Here is a 27,802-nt window from a genome sequence, read left to right as displayed (position 1 = left end):
ATCACCTGATATGTTTCAATCCAGTAAGCATTCAAGTTTATACAATTTGGAGTTTATACAATTTAGAAAAGACCATTCCACTGACTAGACAATCATCTTTGAGGGTTCAGCTACACGACGATCTTGGTTACCAAACAGCTGTCCTACCCACAGTGAGATTGCAGTGTAATGGTGCTAGCATAGAAATGAATGTGGTTGCAGTATGACTTGCATGTGTGCTGCGACAGCAACCCCAAATTTTTTTAAAAAATCCAACAGTCCTGGATTTTTTTGCAATTGGGGGGTCACCGTCACTGCACACGTGTAAGTCCTGCTGTGACCCCATTAACATCTATGCTAATACTTCTACACTGCGATCCAACTGCAAACCTTGGGCGCAACCCAAAGTGAAGAAAACTTTCAGCTTGCCCAGGTTAAGCTTTCCTAGCATGTTCAGCCCAAGAAAGCCTGGTTGTCCGAAGTGCAGGTTTAGTGACTCAAATGGATAGCATCACAAATCTCTATGGTGCTGTAAGTTCTTATCATTAGACCTATGGTCAGGACAGGATACTGGTTTATGATATAGGAGAAAAAAAACATACCCTACTATGGTCATGTTCAACTATTATTTGCTTTCTTCACTTTTTCTTGTTGAAAGGTGTGGTGTGGTATCACCATGCCAAGATCTAAAGATTAGAAATCACAGCAACTCAACCATAAAGTGGCAGACCATGTAAACTTACGAAGTGGGGCTGCTGAATGCTGAGGCGCATGGTGCATAAGTCATCAACGCTCTGTTGACTCAATAATTGCAGAGTTCAAACCTTCTTTTGGGATTAACATCAGTACAAATATTGTGTGTCGGGAGCTTTATGGCATGGGTTTCCATGGCTGAGCAGCTGCATTCATGCCTTATATCACCAAGCACAATGGCAAGTTTCGGATGGGCAGGTGTAAAGCACGCTGCCTCTGAATTCTGGAGCATTGAAAATGTGTTCTGTCAAGTGATAAATCACGCTTTTCCATCTAGCAGTCTGACGGACAAGTCTGATTTTGAGGAATGCAGGAAAATGTTACCAGCCTGACTGCATTGTGCAAACTGTAAAGTTTGGTGGAGAAAGCACAATGCTATGGGGTTGTTTATCAGGGATTGCCCTAGGCTCCTTATTTCCGGTGAAGAGAAATCTTGCACATAGTCTTCCTAGAAGATTGGAATGGTTTAGCGTTCTTATTTATCTCTGCAAGGAGATGAGATTGATCAGGAAACATGTCAGTCAGCAAAGTTTAATGTCTGGGTCTGCAGCCTCTCTTCCTCTCTTGATCGTTGCAACTGCTGAGTATAGTGAGCACGGTCACATTGCAGCCAAGCAAGAAGCTAAGACTGCTGCAACATTCTGCATGAGTGTGAAGGGGAGGCAGGATCTTCAAGAGAAGAGCTGTCATATGAGAGAAATGTTAATCAGGCCTGCACGCCCTGCAGAATGGCCATTTGGATGGAGGCACCTCTGTAGCTGTTTCCTGATCTGCTAGAGTGGATGGCTAGGCTTCATTTCATCCTCTGGTGAAATTAACAACCAAGAGGCAGACTGCATATGCTGCTATCAGTGCTTGGATCTCTAATCCAATGTAGTCCTCAGTGGTGCTCTGTGTCATTAAAGAGTCTATAAATAATGTAGAGCATAACACGGGACTCGCCCGGGAGTAAAAGTAATCTTGCTTTATTGCTTTCTGCGGGTTACATAGACATGGACATGTAACCTGCAGAAAGCAATAAAGCAGGAAGATTTTTACCCTCTGGTAAGCTAGAACCACACTGCTTACTCATACTATGGGGGTAGGTAATTGAGATGGGATATTTCCTGCATGTGTACCCTAAACGTAAATGTTCACACATAAAGACTTTGGTGTCACTTATTTTTTTACAATATTTGTATTGTATTGTATATTTGTATTGCATGATTTATCTATCCATGTGTAAGGTAAGGAAGAAACTCCCTAGATATTGTTTGGGACTAATTTTATCAAGTTTTATACCAATGTGCCATTCCCTGTCCAGAGCCTAGAATCCATAGTTGCTGCTAATTGATTTATTTCATGCACTTATATAGCGCTACTATATTCCGCAGCACTTTACAGAGATTAGCATCAAGCTGTCCCCAATGGGGCTCACAATCTAAGTTCCCTATCAGTATGTCTTTGGAGTGTTGGAGGAAACCCACGCAAACACGGAGAACATACAAACTCCATGCAGATGTTGTTCTTGGCTGGATTTGAACCTAGGACCCAGTGCTAACCACCATGCAGCTGTATATAAAGTCTTGCACTATTCCTTGAAGCACTGTTAGCACTATGTTGTATTTTATTATGTAGAATGGTCATCATTGCCTTTATGTAAAGTGTGCTTTTTTCACACGTAACTCTATAACATTAGCTGTTCCCTTTTCAGTTTGACACTGAAGTAAAATACCTGATTTGTGGCAGTGGCCGTCTGTAGCATGACAACATATAGGTGTGGGGTCACCAAGTTCCTCACGTGCGTCAGGGCTAAAGTGAGAAAAGGGGTTGTCCATCCCACCTTAGGAATGTTGTTGGACTCATTACTACACCCCTGTGTGACAAGCCATAAGGTGTTGGTAGCTGGTTCTAGGGGCATCTGTTCTGCTCGGGCAGATTCAACAGTGGTCCATATGGCAATTACAGCCACAAACTGACTGAAGCAGGAGGATGAAACTTTGGAGTGACCCTGGCCTACAGGCAGGATTTAGGGATTTTCTGCAGCATACAATACAGCCATTATCAGCCACATACCACTTCGTGAGGGGAGAAAGGCAAACCATGAACTGTACTAAGAGAGAACCTCTGCTGCTATAATTGTCAGTTGAACTATGTTAATGTTAAAGAACTGCGTCAGTTGTCCAAACAGGGTCAAACTGTCCCACACGGGAATAGGTGTATCTTCCAGTGGGCCCAATGGCAAGGTGGGACCTAGTCCGTCACTGCATACAACAATAATGTATAACTCAAACTCTAAATAAATCGAGTAGTCGTAAAGCAAATTAATCAATATCACCGAGGTACGACTACCTAAAATTTAACCTTTATTATGGTCAATTAAAAATGCAATTTCCCTGGAAAGGGACAGTTAATGCAACAAAACACAACAAAAACACAGTACAGTTTACACAAAAAGAGCCGGATAGAACACGTGGATCAATGTGAGAGGGAGAAAGGGGGGGAACGCGTCAGGGCAACCCGTGCCATAACACTAACTGTCCCTATGTTAACCCTTTATAGCTCCTCAGCCCGGAGATGTGTCTTGATGGTAGGCACACTCCGTCCACGTACCTATGCTGTCTATCCTTATGACGCCCTCGGTATACTATCCCAAATAGATAGCCGGGTAATAGTATGTATGATAGATATCAGTTGTACAATCACGTGTCCCGACGCGTTTCCCCCCTTCCTCTCATTGAAGGGGTTCCTCAGGGGACAAAAACAATAGTCAATCAAACACATAAAGTGTTCAACAGATATCCATGAAGATGGATCATTGAACTGAAGGTTACAACCCAAAACAAATCCACTCAAAATATAGGAAAACTCCGCACAAGGTTGCATTAGTAAAAACCAACTCTCAAACCGTGTTAGATACACTTATCTGATCCACTGGATACGGATCCAAGGCTGCGGTCCTGGGTGAACGTCTAGGAAGGGCCTCCAGGGGGCAAAATATGTTGTAGCTCCAATTTGTGATATGTTCCAACCTTCCCTAAATAGCCAGATGGGGCCGTCCTAATTGAAAGAGGACCAATCAAGGGTGCTGGTGTCTATCACATGCTCCTGCTGTGGGGAGTGGCCAGTCAAGTTAAAGTAATCCTGTTAAGTTTCCTCCTAAATTCGGAGGACATTATCCACTTGTATGTATCCCCCCCTCCTCTCATATAGTACATGACAGCACAGGCTCAAACAATAATGATGATAACCCTACGATTGCTGTCTATATCATAGTCCGGCTGTCCAGCTGGCAGTGGAACGCACGCCGACGGATAAAATGGCCGTGCGTTCCACCCTCAGCCAATGGCGCCAGGTCCTCCGTCACGTGTCGCGATCCAACTATCAGAAAGCAGGTGGAACGCATGCCGATAGTCAAAATGGCCGTGCGTTCCACTATCAGCCAACCGCCACATGTCCTCAGCCGTGCGTCGCCGGAAGTAGATAGGAGGAGCGCACGTCACACAAAGATGACCGTGCGCTCCATCCACAGCCAATGGGGGACCTCCGCCGCATAATCCAGCGGGGACATACAGATAACCATTACGTACCCACCCCTTTTACATAAATATAGTGCCAGTATCCATTTACTTTACACGATACCGGTCATAGGTTTGTGGATGGGTCATAGGGGTATCCAAGGGACGGTTTCACAATTAACCCTTATGTTTCAAGATAAGGGGGAGTGGCCCACGTAGTCAAGATAAGGGGGAGGGGCCAAGGTGCATAACTAGATTACGGCCTGGACTTATTAATGAAATAAATCCCATAAACGATCGATTTAACCGCAGACTGGTGCCAACTGCACCTATCACGTACTAGCCGCTTCATACTTTAACAGGGCATCCTTATTGGTAGGCTACCATATGTTATATAAAGGTGTATTGTCGGTCAATGCCATGTGAATGACGCAAAGCAGATGCTCAATTGGATGTAAGTTGGGTAATAGATACAGGTCACCCCTAAGATAAATATGCATGTGACACTTTATGTGTCGATAATGGATTCTATCCCCTAAAATAGGATCGAGTGTATGGGAGTATGACGAGCGTTTCCAACGTCACCCGTGTGGCCCCAAATTATGGGACTACAGAAAACATGTGAAGATAAGTTTTTCATTCAGACCTCCAGGGGACTGGGACCGCAACCGATGAATCCATTCGGCTTCCTTCTGTAGGATTTTGCGGTCCCAGTCTCCTCTCCTGGGGGATGGTCTTATGATTTCCAACGCCGCAAATTTGAGTGATTTAGGATCCCCCCTATGGCAGTCCCAGATGTGGTTAGCTACCGGGGTTTCTTTTCGCTTTTTAATATCATTGACATGCTCCAGAATGCGTCTACGAAATTCTCTAAAAGTTTTTCCCACATAGTCGAGAGGGCATGTACACTGCGCCAAATAAATCACACCTTTACTTCTACAATTACAGAAATCTCTGATGACATAGTTAATTCCAGTTGCCGAGCAGATGTTAATTTTTGTGTTATTGATATAACCGCAGGCCATACATGCCCCACATCGAAACATTCCCATTGGCTTGCGATCCAGCCATGTGCCCTCAGGGGTTGGTCGTACGTAATGACTATGTACCAAGCGATCCCGTAGGCTTCTGCCCCGCCTAAAAGTAATGCTTGGGCGTGTGGGAAGCACATCTGCAACACCTGGATCCATGAGAAGGATAGGCCAGTATTTTGTGATGATTGCTCTGACCTCCTTATTCATGGTGTCGTAGGTGGAGATAATCCTCATGATGTTGCCATCTTTGCCATTCAGATCCCTTGGTACCAATAGTGTGTCACGATCCCTGGAGACCGCACTCTGGAAAGCCTCCCGGAGTACGTTCTGTGGGTAACCCCTAGTTTTAAAACGTTCTTGTAATTTTCTTGAATCTTGAAAAAAGCTGTCATGATTAGAGCAGTTTCTTTTCATACGTAGGTATTGCCCTCGTGGGATACCCTTTTTAAGACTCATGGGGTGATGACTCTCCCAATGGAGGAGGCTGTTGGTGGCGGTGTCTTTCCTAAATGTGGAAGTGACCAGTCTATCACCTTTTCTAGTGATCTTAATATCCAAAAAGGTGAGAGACTCGCGGTGGAACTCGGATGTGAACGAGAGACCTAAATCATTGGTGTTAAGTGCCTTTACGAATAAAGCAAATTCCTCATCGTTCCCGTTCCATATTATAAACACATCGTCGATGTATCTTGTCCACAATGTGATCTTATCCACCCACCAGGTCTGTGTGTCTGGAAAAACCACCCTATCCTCCCACCAGCCCAGGAAGAGATTGGCATACGACGGGGCACATGAGCTCCCCATCGCTGTCCCCCTGAGCTGGTGGAAGACACGCGTATCGAAAAGAAAAAAATTGTGCGTCAAAACAAATTCCAAAAGCGTCAACACAAAGTCATTGTGTGATCTATGCGAGACAGCCCTAGTCCTAAGGAAATCAGAAACCGCCATCAGACCCCTGTCATGAGGGATACAACTGTATAGAGATTCTACATCTATACTAGCCAATGAGCAAGATGTTTCGATGGTGATGGACTCAATCTTTCGTAAAAAATCCATGGTGTCACGGGTGTATGAAGGCAGAGCAGACACGAAACCCTTAAGTACATGGTCGATGTAAATGCCACTGTTCTGTGTCACCGAGCCCACCCCAGACACAATCGGGCGACCCTTCAGTGGAGAGGTGCCCTTGTGGATTTTGGGTAAGCCATAAAAGGTGGCAATCTGGGGTGTGCTCGGCAACAAAAAACGGTACTCCACATCCGATAAGACCTTTCTAGAAAGGCCATCTTTCAAGATATTCTCCAGTTCCTTCAAAAAGGTATCTGTGGGGTCCGATGGTAGTACTCGATAGCAACTATGATCATTCAATAGGCGCTCACACATGTGTTTATACTCTATATAACCCATAATTACTAAATTTCCGCCCTTATCCGCCGGTTTTATTATTATTGACGTATCTTTTTCAAGCACCCGTAAAGCCTCCATTTCCGGGCCGGAAAGATTTTTGGATATTAAGATCACTAGAAAAGGTGATAGACTGGTCACTTCCACATTTAGGAAAGACACCGCCACCAACAGCCTCCTCCATTGGGAGAGTCATCACCCCATGAGTCTTAAAAAGGGTATCCCACGAGGGCAATACCTACGTATGAAAAGAAACTGCTCTAATCATGACAGCTTTTTTCAAGATTCAAGAAAATTACAAGAACGTTTTAAAACTAGGGGTTACCCACAGAACGTACTCCGGGAGGCTTTCCAGAGTGCGGTCTCCAGGGATCGTGACACACTATTGGTACCAAGGGATCTGAATGGCAAAGATGGCAACATCATGAGGATTATCTCCACCTACGACACCATGAATAAGGAGGTCAGAGCAATCATCACAAAATACTGGCCTATCCTTCTCATGGATCCAGGTGTTGCAGATGTGCTTCCCACACGCCCAAGCATTACTTTTAGGCGGGGCAGAAGCCTACGGGATCGCTTGGTACATAGTCATTACATACGACCAACCCCTGAGGGCACATGGCTGGATCGCAAGCCAATGGGAATGTTTCGATGTGGGGCATGTATGGCCTGCGGTTATATCAATAACACAAAAATTAACATCTGCTCGGCAACTGGAATTAACTATGTCATCAGAGATTTCTGTAATTGTAGAAGTAAAGGTGTGATTTATTTGGCGCAGTGTACATGCCCTCTCGACTATGTGGGAAAAACTTTTAGAGAATTTCGTAGACGCATTCTGGAGCATGTCAATGATATTAAAAAGCGAAAAGAAACCCCGGTAGCTAACCACATCTGGGACTGCCATAGGGGGGATCCTAAATCACTCAAATTTGCGGCGTTGGAAATCATAAGACCATCCCCCAGGAGAGGAGACTGGGACCGCAAAATCCTACAGAAGGAAGCCGAATGGATTCATCGGTTGCGGTCCCAGTCCCCTGGAGGTCTGAATGAAAAACTTATCTTCACATGTTTTCTGTAGTCCCATAATTTGGGGCCACACGGGTGACGTTGGAAACGCTCGTCATACTCCCATACACTCGATCCTATTTTAGGGGATAGAATCCATTATCGACACATAAAGTGTCACATGCATATTTATCTTAGGGGTGACCTGTATCTATTACCCAACTTACATCCAATTGAGCATCTGCTTTGCGTCATTCACATGGCATTGACCGACAATACACCTTTATATAACATATGGTAGCCTACCGATAAGGATGCCCTGTTAAAGTATGAAGCGGCTAGTACGTGATAGATGCAGTTGGCACCAGTCTGCGGTTAAATCGATCGTTTATGGGATTTATTTCATTAATAAGTCCAGGCCGTAATCTAGTTATGCACCTTGGCCCCTCCCCCTTATCTTGACTACGTGGGCCACTCCCCCTTATCTTGAAACATAAGGGTTAATTGTGAAACCGTCCCTTGGATACCCCTATGACCCATCCACAAACCTATGACCGGTATCGTGTAAAGTAAATGGATACTGGCACTATATTTATGTAAAAGGGGTGGGTACGTAATGGTTATCTGTATGTCCCCGCTGGATTATGCGGCGGAGGTCCCCCATTGGCTGTGGATGGAGCGCACGGTCATCTTTGTGTGACGTGCGCTCCTCCTATCTACTTCCGGCGACGCACGGCTGAGGACGTGTGGCGGTTGGCTGATAGTGGAACGCACGGCCATTTTGACTATCGGCATGCGTTCCACCTGCTTTCTGATAGTTGGATCGCGACACGTGACGGAGGACCTGGCGCCATTGGCTGAGGGTGGAACGCACGGCCATTTTATCCGTCGGCGTGCGTTCCACTGCCAGCTGGACAGCCGGACTATGATATAGACAGCAATCGTAGGGTTATCATCATTATTGTTTGAGCCTGTGCTGTCATGTACTATATGAGAGGAGGGGGGGATACATACAAGTGGATAATGTCCTCCGAATTTAGGAGGAAACTTAACAGGATTACTTTAACTTGACTGGCCACTCCCCACAGCAGGAGCATGTGATAGACACCAGCACCCTTGATTGGTCCTCTTTCAATTAGGACGGCCCCATCTGGCTATTTAGGGAAGGTTGGAACATATCACAAATTGGAGCTACAACATATTTTGCCCCCTGGAGGCCCTTCCTAGACGTTCACCCAGGACCGCAGCCTTGGATCCGTATCCAGTGGATCAGATAAGTGTATCTAACACGGTTTGAGAGTTGGTTTTTACTAATGCAACCTTGTGCGGAGTTTTCCTATATTTTGAGTGGATTTGTTTTGGGTTGTAACCTTCAGTTCAATGATCCATCTTCATGGATATCTGTTGAACACTTTATGTGTTTGATTGACTATTGTTTTTGTCCCCTGAGGAACCCCTTCAATGAGAGGAGGGGGGAAACGCGTCGGGACACGTGATTGTACAACTGATATCTATCATACATACTATTACCCGGCTATCTATTTGGGATAGTATACCGAGGGCGTCATAAGGATAGACAGCATAGGTACGTGGACGGAGTGTGCCTACCATCAAGACACATCTCCGGGCTGAGGAGCTATAAAGGGTTAACATAGGGACAGTTAGTGTTATGGCACGGGTTGCCCTGACGCGTTCCCCCCCTTTCTCCCTCTCACATTGATCCACGTGTTCTATCCGGCTCTTTTTGTGTAAACTGTACTGTGTTTTTGTTGTGTTTTGTTGCATTAACTGTCCCTTTCCAGGGAAATTGCATTTTTAATTGACCATAATAAAGGTTAAATTTTAGGTAGTCGTACCTCGGTGATATTGATACAACAATAATGACCTTAGCCAGCCTATGGCCATATAAAAAGCTGGAAAGATTATTTAACCAACTACCCACTATATTATCATTGATGCATCGGGTGGCTGAGATGACTTCTAGGTACAGAGCTATGCCAGTCAGCATCCTCTTTGCCCGGGAACATGTCTTCTCAAACTAGCTGTAGGGACCCCCATAATCATTTTGAAGCATCTTTCTGTCTGCCGCTGTGTGAGCAGGTAAATTTTCCATGTACCGTTTCTGTGCAGCGGGCCCCCAGAAAGAAGTTTACTGCTGTGATCTAGGCACCCCAGCCAACCCTGCCCAACACGGCATCCAAAATGACTTATTGCAAGCGACCAAAGCTCTTCTCTGGTTTGTTCACAGAGAAGTTAGCTCTCGCGACTGCTCCATTAGCGACTCAACTGCAACTACATCAAACCACCACTTCTCGGTTACATAGCAGAGGTCCCTGTGGCTTCCACTTCCACATAGTGCATGAGTCTAGCTGTCAGTGTTTACTAAGAAGAAATACTATGGGACCTAATATAAGCTGTCACCAATGTCACTAATTAGTTTATATAATGTTTCATATTTTGCCAAATTCCACAGTGCTTGTACTGAAGTTATCAGGGTTCATGAAAAATATGTATCGTGGAAGATGTAGAGGATAAGTGTCACTTAGGGAAAAGGGAAAGGATGCTTGTTCGTATAGCTTGTAAATAGTTGGAAATACACTTCAAGCTGTTTCTCCCTCACAAAGCTGTCACATACAGTCCGTTTTAGTTTTGCATGTTTTTGTCATGACATGATTAAGTCGTGCACAGTTAATATATTCCCCCTACATTATCAATCTCATGTGAAGGGAGCATCGCTGACAAGTTACTAAGCGTTGAGGGATGGAAACTGCAGTGTTTAAGTGCCTTCTTGTGGTAATACCTGGTACTGCAGGCTGTATCAGTACCTTCATCCAATGCATGTACTGAAACTATCCTAAGGGCAGGGAGATGATTAGATTTTATATATATAGAGAGAGAGAGAGAGAGAGAGAGAGAGAGAGAGAGATATGAGATAGATAGATATTGAGACAAATAAATAGATGATAGATAGATAGATAGACATGAGATAGATAGATAGATATATAGATAGATAAGAGATATATATATGCTTGATAAAGAGCGGTTGAAACGTTGCAGAGGGGAATAAAAGATCCACCGTTTTTTCACTTTATGTCTGTAGTGCTGCCTCATCCTTTTGAATATATATATATATATATTTAAAGATATATATGAGATAGATAGCTAGATAGATATATATTGAGACAAATAGATAGACATGAGAGAGATAGATAGATAGATAGATAGATAGATAGATAGATAGATAGATAGATAGATAGTTCAGCCATTTGTCATAGGATAGGACAGTAACATGTATTTTCAGGTGTATAGAACAATTTGCATATTATTTGATAAGACTATGATATATTGCACTACTTTATCTGATGAACTCAGTATATACTGTATAGTTAAAATGGGAAATATCAATTTTATGCATTTTTGTATTTCTTCACTTGAATGAGCTGCGATATCAAATACAGTCCATGGACAAGTATGGAGAATGCACAGCAAATAGGTAGCTACCCTGCAGATCAATGATATACATTTTAAAGAGCCTTTAACGATGACTAGGGATATTGACGCCTATCTGTATGTAGACAGCGTTGTATGGAGTTTTTGCTCCTCATCAGTACAATGTAAGGTTCTGGGTGGCTGTGTGAGATGGTATCCATATGTAATTCATTAGGAGACTGTCATATCATTTATCATATTTCTTGGAAGGTACTAGAGATCCAAATTGTTGGAAGACATCCCTAGCCATTTTTCAAAGTTCTGTAATAAGTTGGACATTTTGCCCTCTAACTTAGCAGGACATCCATGAGCTAACTTTCATCCTGTATGACCATATGTATTACCATATGCAGTAGAAGAGTTACTACCAGGGTTACCAACCAATTTTTTTCTTTTTTCTGGACAAGTTATCCCAAAATCACAAACAGCCTACATTTTTTACAGTCAAACTGGAAAACCTTAAAGAGTTAAGCCTATTAGACTGGCTGACATTAGCGATGTGCTAATTTCAGAAGACCCTAACGCTCCTAATCTTATGCTTATGGATGCCCCCGTTACTGCACAATTTTAACTTTGATGATATGCTAATTAGCCTATAGGAGCAGGGGGGGGGGGCGTTGCTCCTGATTCTAGAGGCTCCGTTCGCCCACCTCAAGTCATGCCCTGCCAACCTTTATTGACAGGGCCAGCGTTCATCTTCTCCTGCCGGCCCTGTGCGCTGGATAAATCTCGCTCCTGCGCAGTCCCAGCACACAGGAACTCTGCCTGGCCCTGTCAATGAAGGACGGCAGGACATGACTTGAGGTGGGCGAATGGAGCCTCTAGGAGCAGAAGCAATGACCCCCCCCCCCCCCACCACTCCTAAAGGCTAATTAGCATATCATCAAAGTTAAAATTGTGCAGTAACGGGGGCATCCATAAGCATAAGATCAGGAGAGTTAGGTCTGCTGACATTAGCACATTACTAATGTCAGAGAGTTTAATAGGGTTAATTCTGGTGACAGAAACCCTTTAAAGGGTTTCTGTCACCAGAATAAACCCTATTAAACTAGCTGACATTAGGGATGTGCTAATGTCAGCTGAACCTAACTAGTCTATTCCTACTTTTATCTATGCCCCGTTACTCCAGAAATATAACTTTTATAATATGCTAATTAGCCTCTTAGAGCTGAGGGGGACGCTGCCTCTGCTCCTAGAGGCTCCGTTCTCCCACCTCTGGCCACGCCCTGCTACATTAGATTGACAGGGTAAGGCAGCATTGGTCTCCTACTGCCGGCCCTGTCTGCCGTGTTAATCTTGCGCCTGTGCCGCCCCGTTCAGTATTTGGCGTAGGCGCATTGAGTGAAGGGCGCTCGCCGGATGCTGGCTTCCTCACTGCGCCTGCGCCGAATACTGAACGGTGCAAGATTTCCCCAGTGCACAGGGCCGGCAGTAGGAGACCAGCGCTGCCTGGCCCTGTCAATCTTGGCCAGGGGTGGGAGAATGGAGCTTCTAGGAGCAGGGGCAATACCCCCCCCCCCCCCCCCCCCATTGCACCTAGAGGCTAATTAGCATATTATAAAAGTTATATTTCTGGAGAAACACAGATAAAAGTAGGAATAGGATAGTTAGGTTCAGCTGACATTAGCACATCGCTAATGTCAGCTAGTTTATTAGGGTTAATTCTAGTGACAGAAACCCTTTAAGGAATGATAAAGATTGTACATGTCCATAGCTCAATATACTGACTCATTACCATCATTTAGGGTCCATTCACACATCCGTAAGTGTATCCACAAAACATGGACACTGGCAATGTGCATTCCGCAATTTGGGGACCGCACATCGCCGGCACTATAATAGAAAATGCCTAATCTTGCGGACAAGAATAGGACATGTTCTATTTTTTTGCGGAAACGGAAGCACGGATGCGGAAGTGCGGATCCGCAAATCTGGATCCGCAAATACGGATGCGGACAGCACATTCCCGCCCCATTGAAAATGAATGGGTCTGCACCTGTTCCGCAAAATTGCAGAACGGATGCAGACCCATTTTGCGGATGTGTGAATGGACCCTAACCTAAATAATCTAGCCAAGTACCCCCAGCCTCAAAAATTCATGGACACGTCTAATCTTTTTCACGGACACAGGAAAAAAGTCACCTATTTTTATGGACTGTCCAGAAATATCTGCACTGTTGGCAATGCCGGTTACTACTATTAAAATGTCAATTAGCCAAGACATTTACCTAGAAGAATATCTAAGATTATAGAAGCTGCGTCCAATAGTCCAGCATATTATTACTGAAAGTGATGAATACATTAAAAAGGGAGGACACATTGATCTGCCCTTCTCATTAGCACCTTAAGTCAGGGTAATAAATTACTCTTAGGCAAATGTTCATGCCAGCCTGCTTAATTACCTATTCCAATAAATAGCCCTTTAACTGAAACACAGTGTCATAATTAATTCATACAGATTGCTATGCGCGCAACATCATATTCCAAGGGATCGCACAAAAAGCCATCTACTGTGCGTCTGAATATTTCATTTTCTTTAAACATCAAAAATCTCTTTTTCCAGACTACGTGATCTGAGTATGTTAGCTCTGTGCCTATACACTTGTGTTGTCTGCTGTAATACCTGGTAGAGGAAATCAAGCAATCATAGTCTTACTATATTTATGAGGCTGGAAAACAGTGCCATTAAATGACACTTCCGTAATGCAGTTCCAAGGAAAAGAGAGCAGAAAATGTGCTGTATGTGAATGTAAGAGCTTCATTTCTGAGTCATCTAATACTCTGCACTAGATTCAGGGCAGCAAAGTGATCACAACAGCAGCATTTACTGGTAGAAAATAACGGTTGAGTTATATTCGGATGCTGCTTTACCCTCAAATATAGCAGTTTAATCTGAAAAAAAAAAAAACAAACACATACCATACAATTAGAAAAAAAAAAGGTTTGGTGAAGATATTCATATTAACAGTAGTAAATAAAATGTTCATACTTATCGGTGATTTAAAGGGGTTTTCAAAGATTCTGATTCCAGTTCATTAATTTCAGATAAATGGGACTCGCTGGTAACCAAGCACAGCACCGTCCATTGAATAGTGGCTGTGCTTGGTATTGCAGCTCAGCCCCATTCACGTAAAGGGGACTGAGCTGGGCCTAGGCCATGTGACCGATGAACATGAAGCCACTGGCCTAGGAAGAGAACATAGCACTTACCAGAGAGCACAGGACCTCCACCAGTCTAATATTGATCTATTCTGAGGATAGACCATCAATATAAAAATATCGGAAAGCACTTTTAAGCAATTTCCTGTTCCTTGAAAGGGTTGTTTAACATTTGCCAGTGATTGCCTATCCTCGGAAAGACACTCACTATCTTGTCAATGAGAGTTCCACACTAGGGATGAGCGGACCCGTGTATGTTCGGGGTCACCGGGTTCAGCCAAACTTTGGGTCAAAGTACAGGTTTTGGACCCAAAGTTGACCCGAACTCTAACTCGAACCTGAACCCCAGCGGTGGAGGAGAAGCAGGTAGCCAAAACTGTTTTTCTTGTTTTGTTTTTTTTTTGCTTTGTTTCATTTTTTTTCATTTATGTATTTATTTTATAAATTTGGGAAGGCCCCAAAAAAGAGAACGCAAAGAGAAAGTGCGGTGAAGTATAACAATGGCTGGATGCGGCCGGTATACTTGTCTACTCAGCACAAGGTACGGACAGGTCCTGTGGGATCCATGCCTGGTTTATTTTAATGAACGTGAGCTTGTCCACATTGGCTGTGGACAGGCGGCTGCGCTTGACTGTAATCACCCCCACCCACCGATCTAACAGATGGATTAACTATATTAATTTCCCTGTCACGGATGCAGTGCAGGTGTACCTCACACCAAAAATGGGTATATGTCACCCACCAAACTAATAGACGTGAATGGGAACAGTGCTGTTGTAACAAGTTCTGTCCACTGCACAACAGATGAAGCTGTGTAGTCGCATCAGAACAGTTGATCAGGTAGTGAGAGCTCATCCGGAGAATAGGCCATCACTTATAAAAGTTGGACAACCCCTAAGAAAAAAAATACATGAAAATATTCATGTGTGATTTTGTAGGAAAAATTAAATTGGCATTTTGGCTTGACTAGGGAACTGTATTGTTAACACTCCTTTAAGTTCATTGCTGCGCCATCCTATCCTCAATTTTGAGAGGGATCAAGGACCAGTTCACTTATCACAACACAGGAATCAAGACTTAGACTCCCACTCTGCTACTTTGAGCCACAGGATTACTAAATCTTCCCCCTTTAGCTATCTGACATCCACATATAAAGAATCCACCGGAGACGGCTTCTCCGCTATCAAGTAGATGAGTTGAGTACAATTTTTTTTAATTTTCAGCCACCATTTTAAGAAAAATTGATTCGCTACCACAAAGCACAAGGAAATTCGGCTTTGCTGTGAATCTAATTTTTCCTAAATTTCGGATCGGATTCCACTTTGGATGCTTCTATTCACTCAACACTAATTGAGTCCATCTCATTTCCTGTCCTGCAGCGAGGAGAACATGATAAGCTAGTACTTCTCAACCCTCATTCTAGAGATCTTTGGAAGTCTCAGCACCCTAAAGCCCACAGATCTAAACTTTTCATATATCACTATGACATATCAAAAGTTTACCGAAAGTACAGTGACACTTTAACATACAGTAGTAAAATAGTTTGTAAGACTGAAAAAAAGATACACCCTCATCCTGCTCAGCCTGTTATCCTGCAAGTTGTTCAAGAGAAAAGTAACATTTAATTATTCCAAAAGCTTGAAAGCTACTCAGCTATTTTATAGTCTTACCTTTTTCCTTAAACTTGCACAAAACGATTTACAAAGGATTTCAAAATAATTTTTGTAAGTACTTACAAGATAATTACCGTATTTTTCACCAAATAAGGTCTCAGGCACACGACCGTATGTATTTTGCGGTCCGCAAAAAATGGATCCGCAAAAAATATGGATGACGTCCGTGTGCATTCCGTATTTTGCAGAACGGAACACCTGGCCCCTAATAGAACAGTACTATCCTTGTCCGTAATGTGGACAATAATAGGACAAGTATTTTTTGGCGGAACAGAAATACCGCGACGGAATGAACACGGAATAACTTCCGTTTTTTTGCTGACTCATTGAAATGAATGGTTCCATATACGGTCCACAAAAAAACGGAACGGACAAGGAAAGAAAATACATTCGTGTGCATGAGGCCTAATACACACTTTTTTCCCCCAAAGTGGGGGGGGATTGTCAATGTTTCTTATGTACTCATTAGTACAGGAGGATTTGGCAGCGGTGACTGTAGTGCTCTTCGTGCTGGCTTTATATTCACTGCTTCCTGGTCTTCCTCTGCTGTGACTGACGTCGGCGAGTCAGGTAACAGCACAGCACACAGCAGGAATAACAAGAAGAGTGCAGGATGAAAGGAGCAGCAGTGGCATCTGGAACAGGAGAGGTAAGTTTATTTTATTTTTATTTTTTGACTGAGCATGGGGGTCTAAATGGGGATCATTCACATTAGGGCTCTGATCTGAGGCCTGAATGGGGGCTCTTATTTACATTGGGCTCTGATCTGAGGTTTGATTGGGGGCCATTCACATTGGGGGTCTGAACAGAGGTCTGAATGGGGGGTTTCTTATTTACATTGTGGCACTGATCTGAGGTTTGATTGGGGGTCATTCAATTTGGAGGCTGATCTGAGGTCTGAATAAGTCTTTTCACATTGGGAATCCGATCTGAGGTCTGATTGGGGGTCTTATAAACATTGGGGGTATTATCTGAGATCTAATTAACATCGGGTGCGTCTTATGGGCATGTGCTTCTTATAGGGCAAAAAATACAGTAGGCATGCATGTTGAATTAAATTCAACAAAAGCAAATATAAAGTACATACAGTCTTCTAACTTCTGTTTTTTTTAGCTTGAATGTTTGTCTGCTTTAACTGCTTCTGGACCACCCATTGACTATGAACCTCTGGGCAGTCTGTGCCTAACTGTGAAAGAACATTCTTGAATTGTGCAGTTGCAAGAACCAGGAGACCCGCCGTCAGTGGCAGCAGGCTTCCCATAGATAAGGCAGGGATTTTATTTTGCTGTCACTGCCTTTCAACTGCTGTAAACACAGAGCTTAATGAACGCTATATATACAGATCATTAAAGGGAACCTGTCACCTGGATTTTAGGTATAGAGATGAGGACATGGGCTGCTAGATCACCACTAGCACATCCGCAATATCCAGTCCCCATAGCTCTCTGTGCTTTTATTGTGTCAAAAAAACGATTTGATAGATATGTAAATTAACCTTCCATGAGACCTGTCTCCTCCATGCTTGAGAGATGAGTCCACCGTTCTCTGACTCTCTACGGCGCTCTAGCTTTGCGGCGTCGGGGAGCAAGCAGGAGATTCAGAGGATGCAGGGCGGTGCTGGGCTCCGGAAAGGTTAGTAGCCTCATTTACATATATATTAAATCGTTTTTTTGACACAATAAAAGCACAGAAAGCTATGGGGACTGGGTATTACGGATGCGCTAGCAGCAATCTAGCAGCCCATGTCCTCAGCAACTTAAATAAATTTAAAAAAATATGCATATTAGGTATTGCCGCATCCGTAAGAACCTGCTGTATACAACTATCACATGACCTAACCCCTCAGGTAAACACCATAAAAAAGTCATATGCACCCTAAAATAGTACCAATCAAAACGTCATCTCATGCCCAAAAAATTAGCCCCTACATAATCGCCCAAAAATATAATTAATCTTTGGCTTTCAGAATATGGAGACAATAAAAATTTTTTATTTTTTAAAATGCTTTATTATGTAAAACTGAAACAAACAACCAAAAAAGTAGTCATATTTGGTATTGTTGAGTGCGTAACAACCAGCTGTATAAAAATACCACATGATCTAACCTGTCAGATGAACATTGTAAATAACAAAAAATAAAAACCATGCCAATACAGCTATTTTTGTGTCACAAAAAGTGTAATATAGAGCAACCAAAAATCATATGTACCCTAAAATGGTACCACTGCCACCTTATCCCGTAGTTTCCAAAATGGGGTCACTTTTTTGGAGCTTCTACTCTAGGGGTGTATCAGGGGGTCTTTAAATTTGACATGGCAACTTAAAATTATCCCAGTGAAATCTGCCTTCCAAAAACCATATGGCGTTCCTTTCCTTCTGTGCCTTGTTGTGTGCCCATAAAGAAGTTTACGACCACATATTGGGAGTTTCTGTAAACTGCAGAATCAGGGCAATAAATAGTTAAATCTGCCAAAAAAGTGAAAATCTGAAATTTCATCTACATTTTGCTTTAATTCTTGTGGAACACCTAAAGGTTTAACAAAGTTTGTAAAATCAGTTTTAAATACCTTGAGGGGTGTAGTTTCTAAAATGGGGCCATTAATGGGTGGTTTCTATTATGTTTTGTAAATTTGATATTTAAAAAAAAATAAAAATGAAATATTTTGACTGAAATTTACCACTGCTATGAGGTACAATATGTGATGAGGAAACAATCTTTGAATGTCTTGGAAAAGTAAAAGCATTTTCAAGTTATCGCCACATAAAGTGACACATGTCCGATTTGCAAAAAATGGCCTGGTCCTTAAAGTATATAAAGTCATATTATTATTTTTTTTTGTATTGGATTGTGGTGATTAATATCTCCTTGGTGGCCCTATTTCAACTTTTCACCGTGTATTCAATTACCACTTAATTCCACAGTTGTGTTCCCTGTACTGCCTACTTTTACCTGTGCTTAAAATAGGGTTGCTAGGCATGGTCCGTCTATTTGTTGTAGGACGGAGGACGCAGAAGCACGCAGCGTGCAAGGTCACATTACTGACAGCCAGGGACTGTAAGTAAATGATTAAAGCCAGGTCCTCCCCAGCAGCTGATAACAGTGCCTGGGCTGTGTGCACTTCTCCCTGTCCCTGCGCTTGGCAGACGCTCCCTCACTCAGCAGACTTGGACAATGCAGAGCCGAAGCAGCGCAGAGCCGAAGCAGCGCAGAGCAGGCAAGGGAGATCTGCCATCTGCTCAGTGTATAAATGAAAGCAACATGTGGTAAGAGGACCCCTTTGTTCTGCAGGAGATTAACCCTTTAGGGGGAAGGGCTCTGGTTACTGACACTTTTGGGGGGCTATTGTTACTAGCTAGTGAGGGCAGGCGGGATTAGCCTCAGGGTGGAGGCAGTGGTGGCCATCTTAACTGAATAGTGAAATTGCAGTTTATGCAGACTGCTTGCTAAGGGCTGAATCTTATTAAATATGGGGTCAATAGTAACTGATCCTGGAATATCATGTTATTAGTAACAACATATATGAAAATTGAAATTAGGGTCGAAGTGTGACAGTCATCCTTTAAGGTGAAAAATGTGAGGGTCCTGAAGGGGTTAATCCCAGCACTGTACAGCACAATCTAGCAGGAGTCCTGGCCATCAGACATAGCGGGGACCATGAGGAGAAGACAGGAGCGGTTTATTACCGCTCTTGCCTTCTCCAGTGCCGGCAAGAGATCACTGGAGTAGCGCAGGAAGGGAAAGCAGGAAGCGGCCTAGCCATTTACTCTATATTTCACGGCAGGAGTAAAGCTGCAGGGTCTAAGGAGACCCAGATCAGCTCTGCCTGTGTGTAATGCTCCTGTGGATGCCCCAGTTACATTGGAAACAGTACAAGTAAAAAAAAAAAAGTCAGTGTTCTCCAGGGGTCTTTTAATGACCTCCTGGGGGACATACTATGTGGCAAAAATATATTAAAATATAAGTAAAAAATATAATAATAATAATAAAAAAAAAGAGAAAAAAAAATGTAAAAACAAATCAAAATGCCATTGTTAATTTTTGTGTCAGTTTTAATATTTGAGAAATAAAAAGCATATTAAAAATTGACCTTTTAATAAGAATTAGCTGTTTCCCCGAATTAAACCTAAAAAAAATTGAAAAAAATTCACTAAAACAACACGCTAATAAAAATTCCTAAGTGTTAAGTAAAAAAATTGCAAAAATCATTTTGGTAGTCAAACAAATAAAAAAGTTAGGGTTACTAAACCACCATGTGCACAAAATCATGAAAAAATTCCCTGGGCCTTTTTTAGACCCAGTCATGAAAGGGTTAACCAGCTAGAAATGTTGGAGTAGATCTACTAAGCAACATATGCACCTTGCAAAAAATATGCTTTTTCCATCTACTCTAAATTCTGAAAAGTTTGATGGGAAAAGAGTTTGGCTACAAGGAATAGCCACCAAAAGGCTTAACCTCTTAGTGGCCAATGATTGCACATGAACGGAATTGTTTGCTAAAGAATGTATAGAGTAGGTTTACAAGGTGCCTGCCATATTACATAGCTGATACCCATACCCATGCGCAGCATCCTGGATCAGAGATAATTCTGTTGCTTACCCCTCAGATGCCAAGGTCAATAGTGACTGTGGCAACTTAGCAGTTAGGCCTCTTGCGCACGAACGTTGTGTGCCCGTGGCCGTATTACGGCCCGCATATGGTGGATCTGCAATGCACGGGAACCCATTCACTTGAATGGGTCCGCAATCACGGAGATGCGGAACGGAAGCACGGATTGGAACCCCACTGAAGTACTAAGGAGTGCTTCCGTGGTGTTTCTGTCCGTGCCTCTGCACCGCAAAAAAATAGAACTTGTTCTATTTTTTTGCGGTGCGGATGGATCACGGACCCCTTCAAGTTGAATTGGTCTTGATCTGTCCTGGCCCCAGCACAGACGTTGCCCATGCATTGGGGACCGCAAATTGCTGTTATTTTATGGCTTGTATTATATCCTTCCAGAATGCTGGTAAAATTGTAATAGAAACTGTATTGATGTGAATGGTACAAGTAATCAAATGATTTTTGGTTTTAAAAAAAATGTGAAAAAAACATAATTGGTATTGCCACATCAGAAAATGTCTTAAATATTAAAAGATCATGTTGTTCATCATGCATCTATAGTGTTGTTGAACAAACAACAAGAAAATGCCCAGTATCAGGACCTCCTGACGAAGCTGAGGCGAAACACGCGTCGGGGTTCTTAGCCTGTCCCGTGCCTGCTGTCTTTACCCTCCATCATGTCTCATGGTATGCTTTAACTTTCTATCTGTTACCAACAGATGAACTCCCTCATATCCTTACAATAAGGCTTGATGTGTGTTGTCTCACTTATGTGAGGGCTCTATATATATTTAACAATTTTTCCCCTTTATTGCTAGACTCTATCGGATGTTTGATTATCTGTCTTTCATTACATTTTGGGCTGAGCTGAGACTCATCTGGTGGTTATGCACCAGAGTGATGATCACATGAACTACAATTGGAATAGTCATATCATATGTGCTATTGTGTTGTGAATCACCCCGGTGCATACTACTGGTATACTTGACATGTTTTCCATCTTCTGGCGGGTAGCAGCGACACCGGCCAGTGGATTGCAGCATCCGTTTTTTCTGCTGACTCTTCATACACTTTTCTTGCTATCTTCAATATTTTAGTAATCATATGTTTATTATAATTAAATAAAAGTACATATTTTTTTAATATACTGGGCATTTTCTTGTTGTTGGTTCAACAACTGTCATGGTCTTACCTTCTTACTGTTCTCCTTCGTTTGACATGTGCTGGCGGCCATCTTGGTTTCTGGGTTTCTTGTAGCCTCCCACCCTGCGGCTTCTCCTTCCCACTGGGAGGAGCTGGATGCCTAGCTCATATATATAGGAGGTCTGTGGCTTCAGTTCCTTGCTTGGTCCTCCTGTGTTCACATGCTTCTAAGACTGCTGCTGCTTCTGGTTCCTGATCCTGGCCTCGTCTGACTACCCCGTTGGTTCCTGATCCTGGCTTCGTCTGACTACCCCGTTGGTTCCTGATCCTGGCTTCGTCTGACTACCCTGCTGGTTCCTGATCCAGGCTTCGTCTGACTACCCTTCTGGTTCCTGACCTCTGTCTACGCAAGACCCTGCTTCGGTTTAGCCATCCGTTTGGACTTTTGCTTACGGCTTGCTTTTCAATAAAGCCTTCTTATTTTCCACTTATCTCTTGTTGTACGTCTGGTTCATGGTTCCATGACATTAGGACCAAGCCATGAATTCTGACGGTACAGGGCCATCCTCGCTACCTACGCTGGTTGCTAGACTTGATCAGCAGGATCACCTGTTGGGTCGGTTCGCTGTGGCGTTGCAAACCCTGCTTGAACGCACGGCTCATTTCGCTTCCGTTGCCGATGGGTCGGTTGTCGCTCCTGGGCCCGTTCCTACTGCCGCTCCGGTTGTTGCGCCAGAGTCTACCCCGACACCTGTTGCTGCGCCTGCGGTGTCTCGGGGTATGACCGGTTCTGCCCCCCTTCCACAGCGCTTTGGGGGAGAGCCAACTCAGTGCCGAGGTTTCCTTAACCAGGTGGGCATTTATTTCGAGTTGCTGCCACATGCCTTTCCTACTGAGAGATCAAAGGTGGGCTTCTTGATCTCGCTGCTCTCGGACAAGGCCTTGGCCTGGGCCAGCCCTTTATGGGAGAACAACAATCCGGTGGTTGCCGAGTTTTCCGGTTTTGTTGCTTCTCTTCGGAAGGTATTCGATGTGCCGGCTCGTGCTGCCTCTGCTGCGAAGCTCCTTATGTCCATCAGACAGGGTTCACGATCCGTAGCTGAATACGCCATTGAGTTTCGTACCCTGGCAGCAGAGGTGGGCTGGAATAATGAGGCTCTGGTCGCTGCTTTCTCTCATGGTCTTTCGGATGCCTTGAAGGATGAGGTTGCAGCTAAGGACCTACCAGTGGAGCTCGAGTCTCTTATTTCTTTCCTGATTTTGATTGACACCAGACTCAGGGAGAGACCTTCCTTTAAGGAGAGCCTGCGGAGGTCTTCTAACAGATTGGCGCCTACGTTTGCTGTCCCACCCGTGCCTCCCTCTCCTCCCACGCCTCCTGGGGATGACTTGTCTGGGGGTGAACCCATGCAGCTGGGGTTTGCTCGCCTGTCCGAGGGGGAGAGGGTACTCCGGAGACGCGAGGGCCGATGCATGTACTGTGGTCTCGGTGGGCATTTTCGGTTGGCATGTCCGAACCGTCCGGGAAACGCTCGCACCTGAGATCCTGTCGGGGGCAGATCTTGGGTGGAGTCTCCTCGTCCCCGGTTTCCCGTGTTGACAAACCACTGATCACTGTTGTCCTCTCCTGGGTCGGGGGCTCGGTGACGACCCAGGCGTTGGTGGACTCTGGTGCTGGTGGTTTGTTCATTGATAGTGTGTTCGCTGCCGCCAATTCCATTCCTCTGCAGCCTCGAGGTTCCCCACTGGCTCTTGAGGCGATAGACGGCAGACCCCTTCTGCCGCCACACGTGACTCATGAGACCCTTCCAGTGGGGATAGCCATTGGTGCCGTTCACAGAGAGTCGGTCTGTTTCCAGGTGATTTCGTCTCCACACTACTCGGTGGTCTTGGGGTACCCCTGGCTCCAGAAGCATAATCCGACTTTCGATTGGAGATCGGCCGAGATCCTCTCGTGGTCACCGCAGTGTGGGGCTAGTTGCATCCATGGGCCTGTCAAGTTGCTGTGTACTTCCTCGGACTCTCTGTTGCCTCCTGAATACGAAGAGTACCGGGATGTATTCGATAAGGTGCGCGCGGTTGCCCTACCTCCGCACCGCCCATACGATTGTGCCATAGAGTTACAATCTGGTGCCGTTCCTCCTCGTGGCAAAGTCTATCCACTGTCGGTAGCGGAGAATGAGGCCATGGAGGAGTACGTGAGGGAGGCGCTTTCACGCGGACACTTTTGCAAATCCTCGTCCTCGGCAGGGGCTGGATTTTTTTTTGTGAAAAAGAAGGGCGGTGAGTTGAGGCCTTGCATCGATTACAGGGGTCTCAATCGCATCACGATCAAGAACGCTTACCCGATACCCTTGATTTCCGAGCTGTTCGATCGCCTCAAAGGGGCCACGGTCTTTACCAAACTCGACCTGAGGGCGGCATATAACCTGGTAAGGATCAAGGCGGGCGATGAGTGGAAGACCGCGTTTAACACCAGGACCGGTCATTATGAATCCTTGGTTATGCCCTTTGGGTTGTGCAATGCGCCCGCAGTCTTCCAGGAATTCATCAACGATGTTTTCCGTGACCTGTTGCAGCAGTGTGTGGTGGTCTATTTGGATGACATCTTGGTATATTCTGAATCCATGGAGGCCTACATTATGGATGTCAGACGAGTGTTGCAACGGTTACGAGAGAACAGGCTGTTCGGTAAGCTTGAGAAATGCGAATTTCACCGATCCCAGGTAACCTTCTTAGGTTACATCATTTCCGCTGAGGGGTTCTCCATGGATCCTGAGAAGGTTTCGGCTGTCTTACAGTGGCCCCAGCCCAGTGGTCTCCGTGCCCTGCAGCGCTTTTTGGGCTTCGCCAATTATTATCGGAAGTTCATCAGGGACTTTTCTATGCTAGCCAAGCCGCTCACGGATCTGACCAGGAAGGGCAGTAATTTCCAGGTCTGGCCGCTCGAGGCCATCCGAGCGTTTGAGGCTCTAAAGTCCGCCTTTGTGTCGGCTCCGATTCTGTCGCATCCCAACCCTGGGTTGCCCTTTGTCCTCGAGGTGGACGCGTCTGAGACGGGAGTAGGCGCCCTCCTGTCTCAGCGTAGAACACCAGAGGGTCCTCTGCTTCCTTGTGGGTTTTACTCCCGGAAACTGTCTTCCGCGGAGTGCAACTATCAGATTGGTGTCAGGGAGTTATTGGCCATCGTGCAGGCCCTTAAAGAATGGAGGCACTTGCTCGAGGGTTCGGTGGTTCCGGTTCTCATCCTGACGGACCACAAGAATCTGACCTACCTTTCTGAGGCCAAGAGATTGACACCACGTCAGGCCAGATGGGCTCTGTTCTTGTCACGTTTTAATTACGTGGTCTCCTACCTACCCGGTTCCAAGAACATCAGAGCGGATGCCTTATCACGGCAGTACTCCGAGCTGTCCGGGGAGGAGTCGATTCCGACTTCGGTCATACCTCCGAATCAGATCCTGGCCGCCATTCGCACCAGCCTGACCTCTCCCCTGGGTGAGCAGATTTTGGCGGCTCAATCTGGTGCTACCTCTGGGAGACCCAACGGCAGGTGTTTTGTGCCTGAGGAGTTGCGCATTCGGTTGTTGCGAACCTACCATAACTCCAAGGCCGCGGGGCATCCTGGAAAGAATCAGCTGTCCTGGGCTGTTTCACGTCTGTTCTGGTGGCCTTCTCTACGTTCCGACATTGCCGCATATGTAGCGGCATGCTCCGTTTGTGCCCAGAGTAAGTCCCCTCGGCACCTTCCGTTGGGCCTTTTGCAACCCATAGCCACCGGGGAGCGCCCATGGTCACACCTGGGGATGGATTTCATTGTGGACCTCCCTGCATCCCGAGGCCATACGGTCATTCTCATGATTGTGGATCGGTTTTCCAAAATGTGCTACTGTGTTCCTCTCAAGAAGTTACCCTCTGCACAAGAGTTGGCCACGATTTTCGCCAGGGAGGTCTTCCGGTTGCACGGTTTGCCCAAGGAGATTGTGTCGGATCGGGGGAGTCAGTTTGTGTCCAGGTTCTGGCGCGCCTTTTGCTCCCAGTTGGGGATTCATCTCTCTTTCTCCTCGGCCTACCACCCTCAGTCCAATGGGGCCGCAGAACGATCCAATCAGGCCTTGGAGCAATTCCTTCGTTGCTATGTCTCCGATCACCAAGACAATTGGGTTGACCTCCTGCCTTGGGCTGAGTTTGCCAGGAACACGGCAGTGAACTCTTCCTCTGGGACGTCTCCCTTCATGGCCAATTATGGGTTCCAACCTGCCGTGTTACCGGAGGTATTCTCTCCCCAGGATATTCCGGCTGTGGAGGATCACCTTTCCGTCCTACGTGCTTCTTGGGTACAGATCCAGAGGTCCCTTGAGGTCTCTGCGCAGCGCCAGAGACTCCAGGCTGATCGCAGACGAGCGCCCGCTCCTTCCTACCAGGTCGGAGACCGTGTATGGTTGTCCACCCGCAACCTCAACCTTCGAGTGCCCACTCCCAAGCTGGTGCCTCGCTTTGTTGGTCCCTTCCGAGTGCTTCGCAGGGTAAACCCGGTAGCCTATGCCCTTGCGCTTCCTCCTGGCATGTGGATCTCCAACGTGTTTCATGTCTCCCTGTTGAAGCCATTGGTGTGTAATCGTTTCACTTCCTCGGTTCCTCGGCCCCGTCCGGTCCAAGTGGGCAATCGTGAGGAATATGAGGTGAGCAATATCCTGGACTCACGCCTGGTCCGTGGTCGGTTGCAGTTTCTGGTCCATTAGCGTGGTTATGGTCCAGAGGAGCGTTCCTGGGTTCCCTCCGCAGATGTCCATGCTCCTGCTTTGCTCCGAGCCTTCCACGCACGCTTCCCTCAGAAACCGTTCCTTACTCCGCGGAGGAGGGGCCCTTGAGGGGGAGGTACTGTCATGGTCTTACCTTCTTACTGTTCTCCTTCGTTTGACATGTGCTGGCGGCCATCTTGGTTTCTGGGTTTCTTGTAACCTCCCACCCTGCGGCTTCTCCTTCCCACTGGGAGGAGCTGGATGCCTAGCTCATATATATAGGAGGTCTGTGGCTTCAGTTCCTTGCTTGGTCCTCCTGTGTTCACATGCTTCTAAGACTGCTGCTGCTTCTGGTTCCTGATCCTGGCCTCGTCTGACTACCCCGTTGGTTCCTGATCCTGGCTTCGTCTGACTACCCCGTTGGTTCCTGATCCTGGCTTCGTCTGACTACCCTGCTGGTTCCTGATCCAGGCTTCGTCTGACTACCCTTCTGGTTCCTGACCTCTGTCTACGCAAGACCCTGCTTCGGTTTAGCCATCCGTTTGGACTTTTGCTTACGGCTTGCTTTTCAATAAAGCCTTCTTATTTTCCACTTATCTCTTGTTGTACGTCTGGTTCATGGTTCCATGACATTAACACTATAGGTTTCTATGGTTATTCATTCCCTGCCCTAACCTACGGTTTTATATTGAGGCTTTTTTGTTTGGTTCTATGTTCATCATGCACGGTGAATGTCATAAGAAAAAAATCCCCAATGCCAAAATAGTTTTTTGGGCACAATAAAGTTAATCTGTCATTTCTGAATGTTGTAAAAACAAAACCCAAAAAAGGCAGAATTAAGTTTTTTTTTTTCAATTTTCACCCCACAAAAAATGTTTTTACAGTTTCTCAATACATCATATGAACTATTAATGGTTCCATTAGAAAAGTACAAGTCGTCCTGTAAAACACAAGCTCTAATATGGCCTTGTCAACTAAAAATACTAAAATTATGACTCTTTGAAGGTCATTAGGGGTTAACATACCTAGGGACTGGGAGTTATGAAACATATATTATGCCATGGGCACCATGTTGATAAATTTAGCTGTAAACTCATGCATCGTTTAAAACCAAGTCTACAAAACACAAGGAAAAGTTTGCTTAACTAGTAAAATAATCTCACATAATGCATAACTGTGCAGTATGGTATAGTTACGTAGTTATATAGTACATTGAGTTCAACCATGGGATGAGTGGGTATGTGAATTTTAGGGAATGGGAGAACCAGTCTTCTGCATATTTTCATGAGCATTAATGTTATTTAGTCTTAAGAATTCATC

Source organism: Bufo gargarizans, chromosome 4, assembly GCF_014858855.1.
Source record: "Bufo gargarizans isolate SCDJY-AF-19 chromosome 4, ASM1485885v1, whole genome shotgun sequence".
NCBI classification, from domain to species: Eukaryota; Metazoa; Chordata; class Amphibia; order Anura; family Bufonidae; genus Bufo; species Bufo gargarizans.
Note: the sequence above shows the minus strand (reverse complement) of the source record.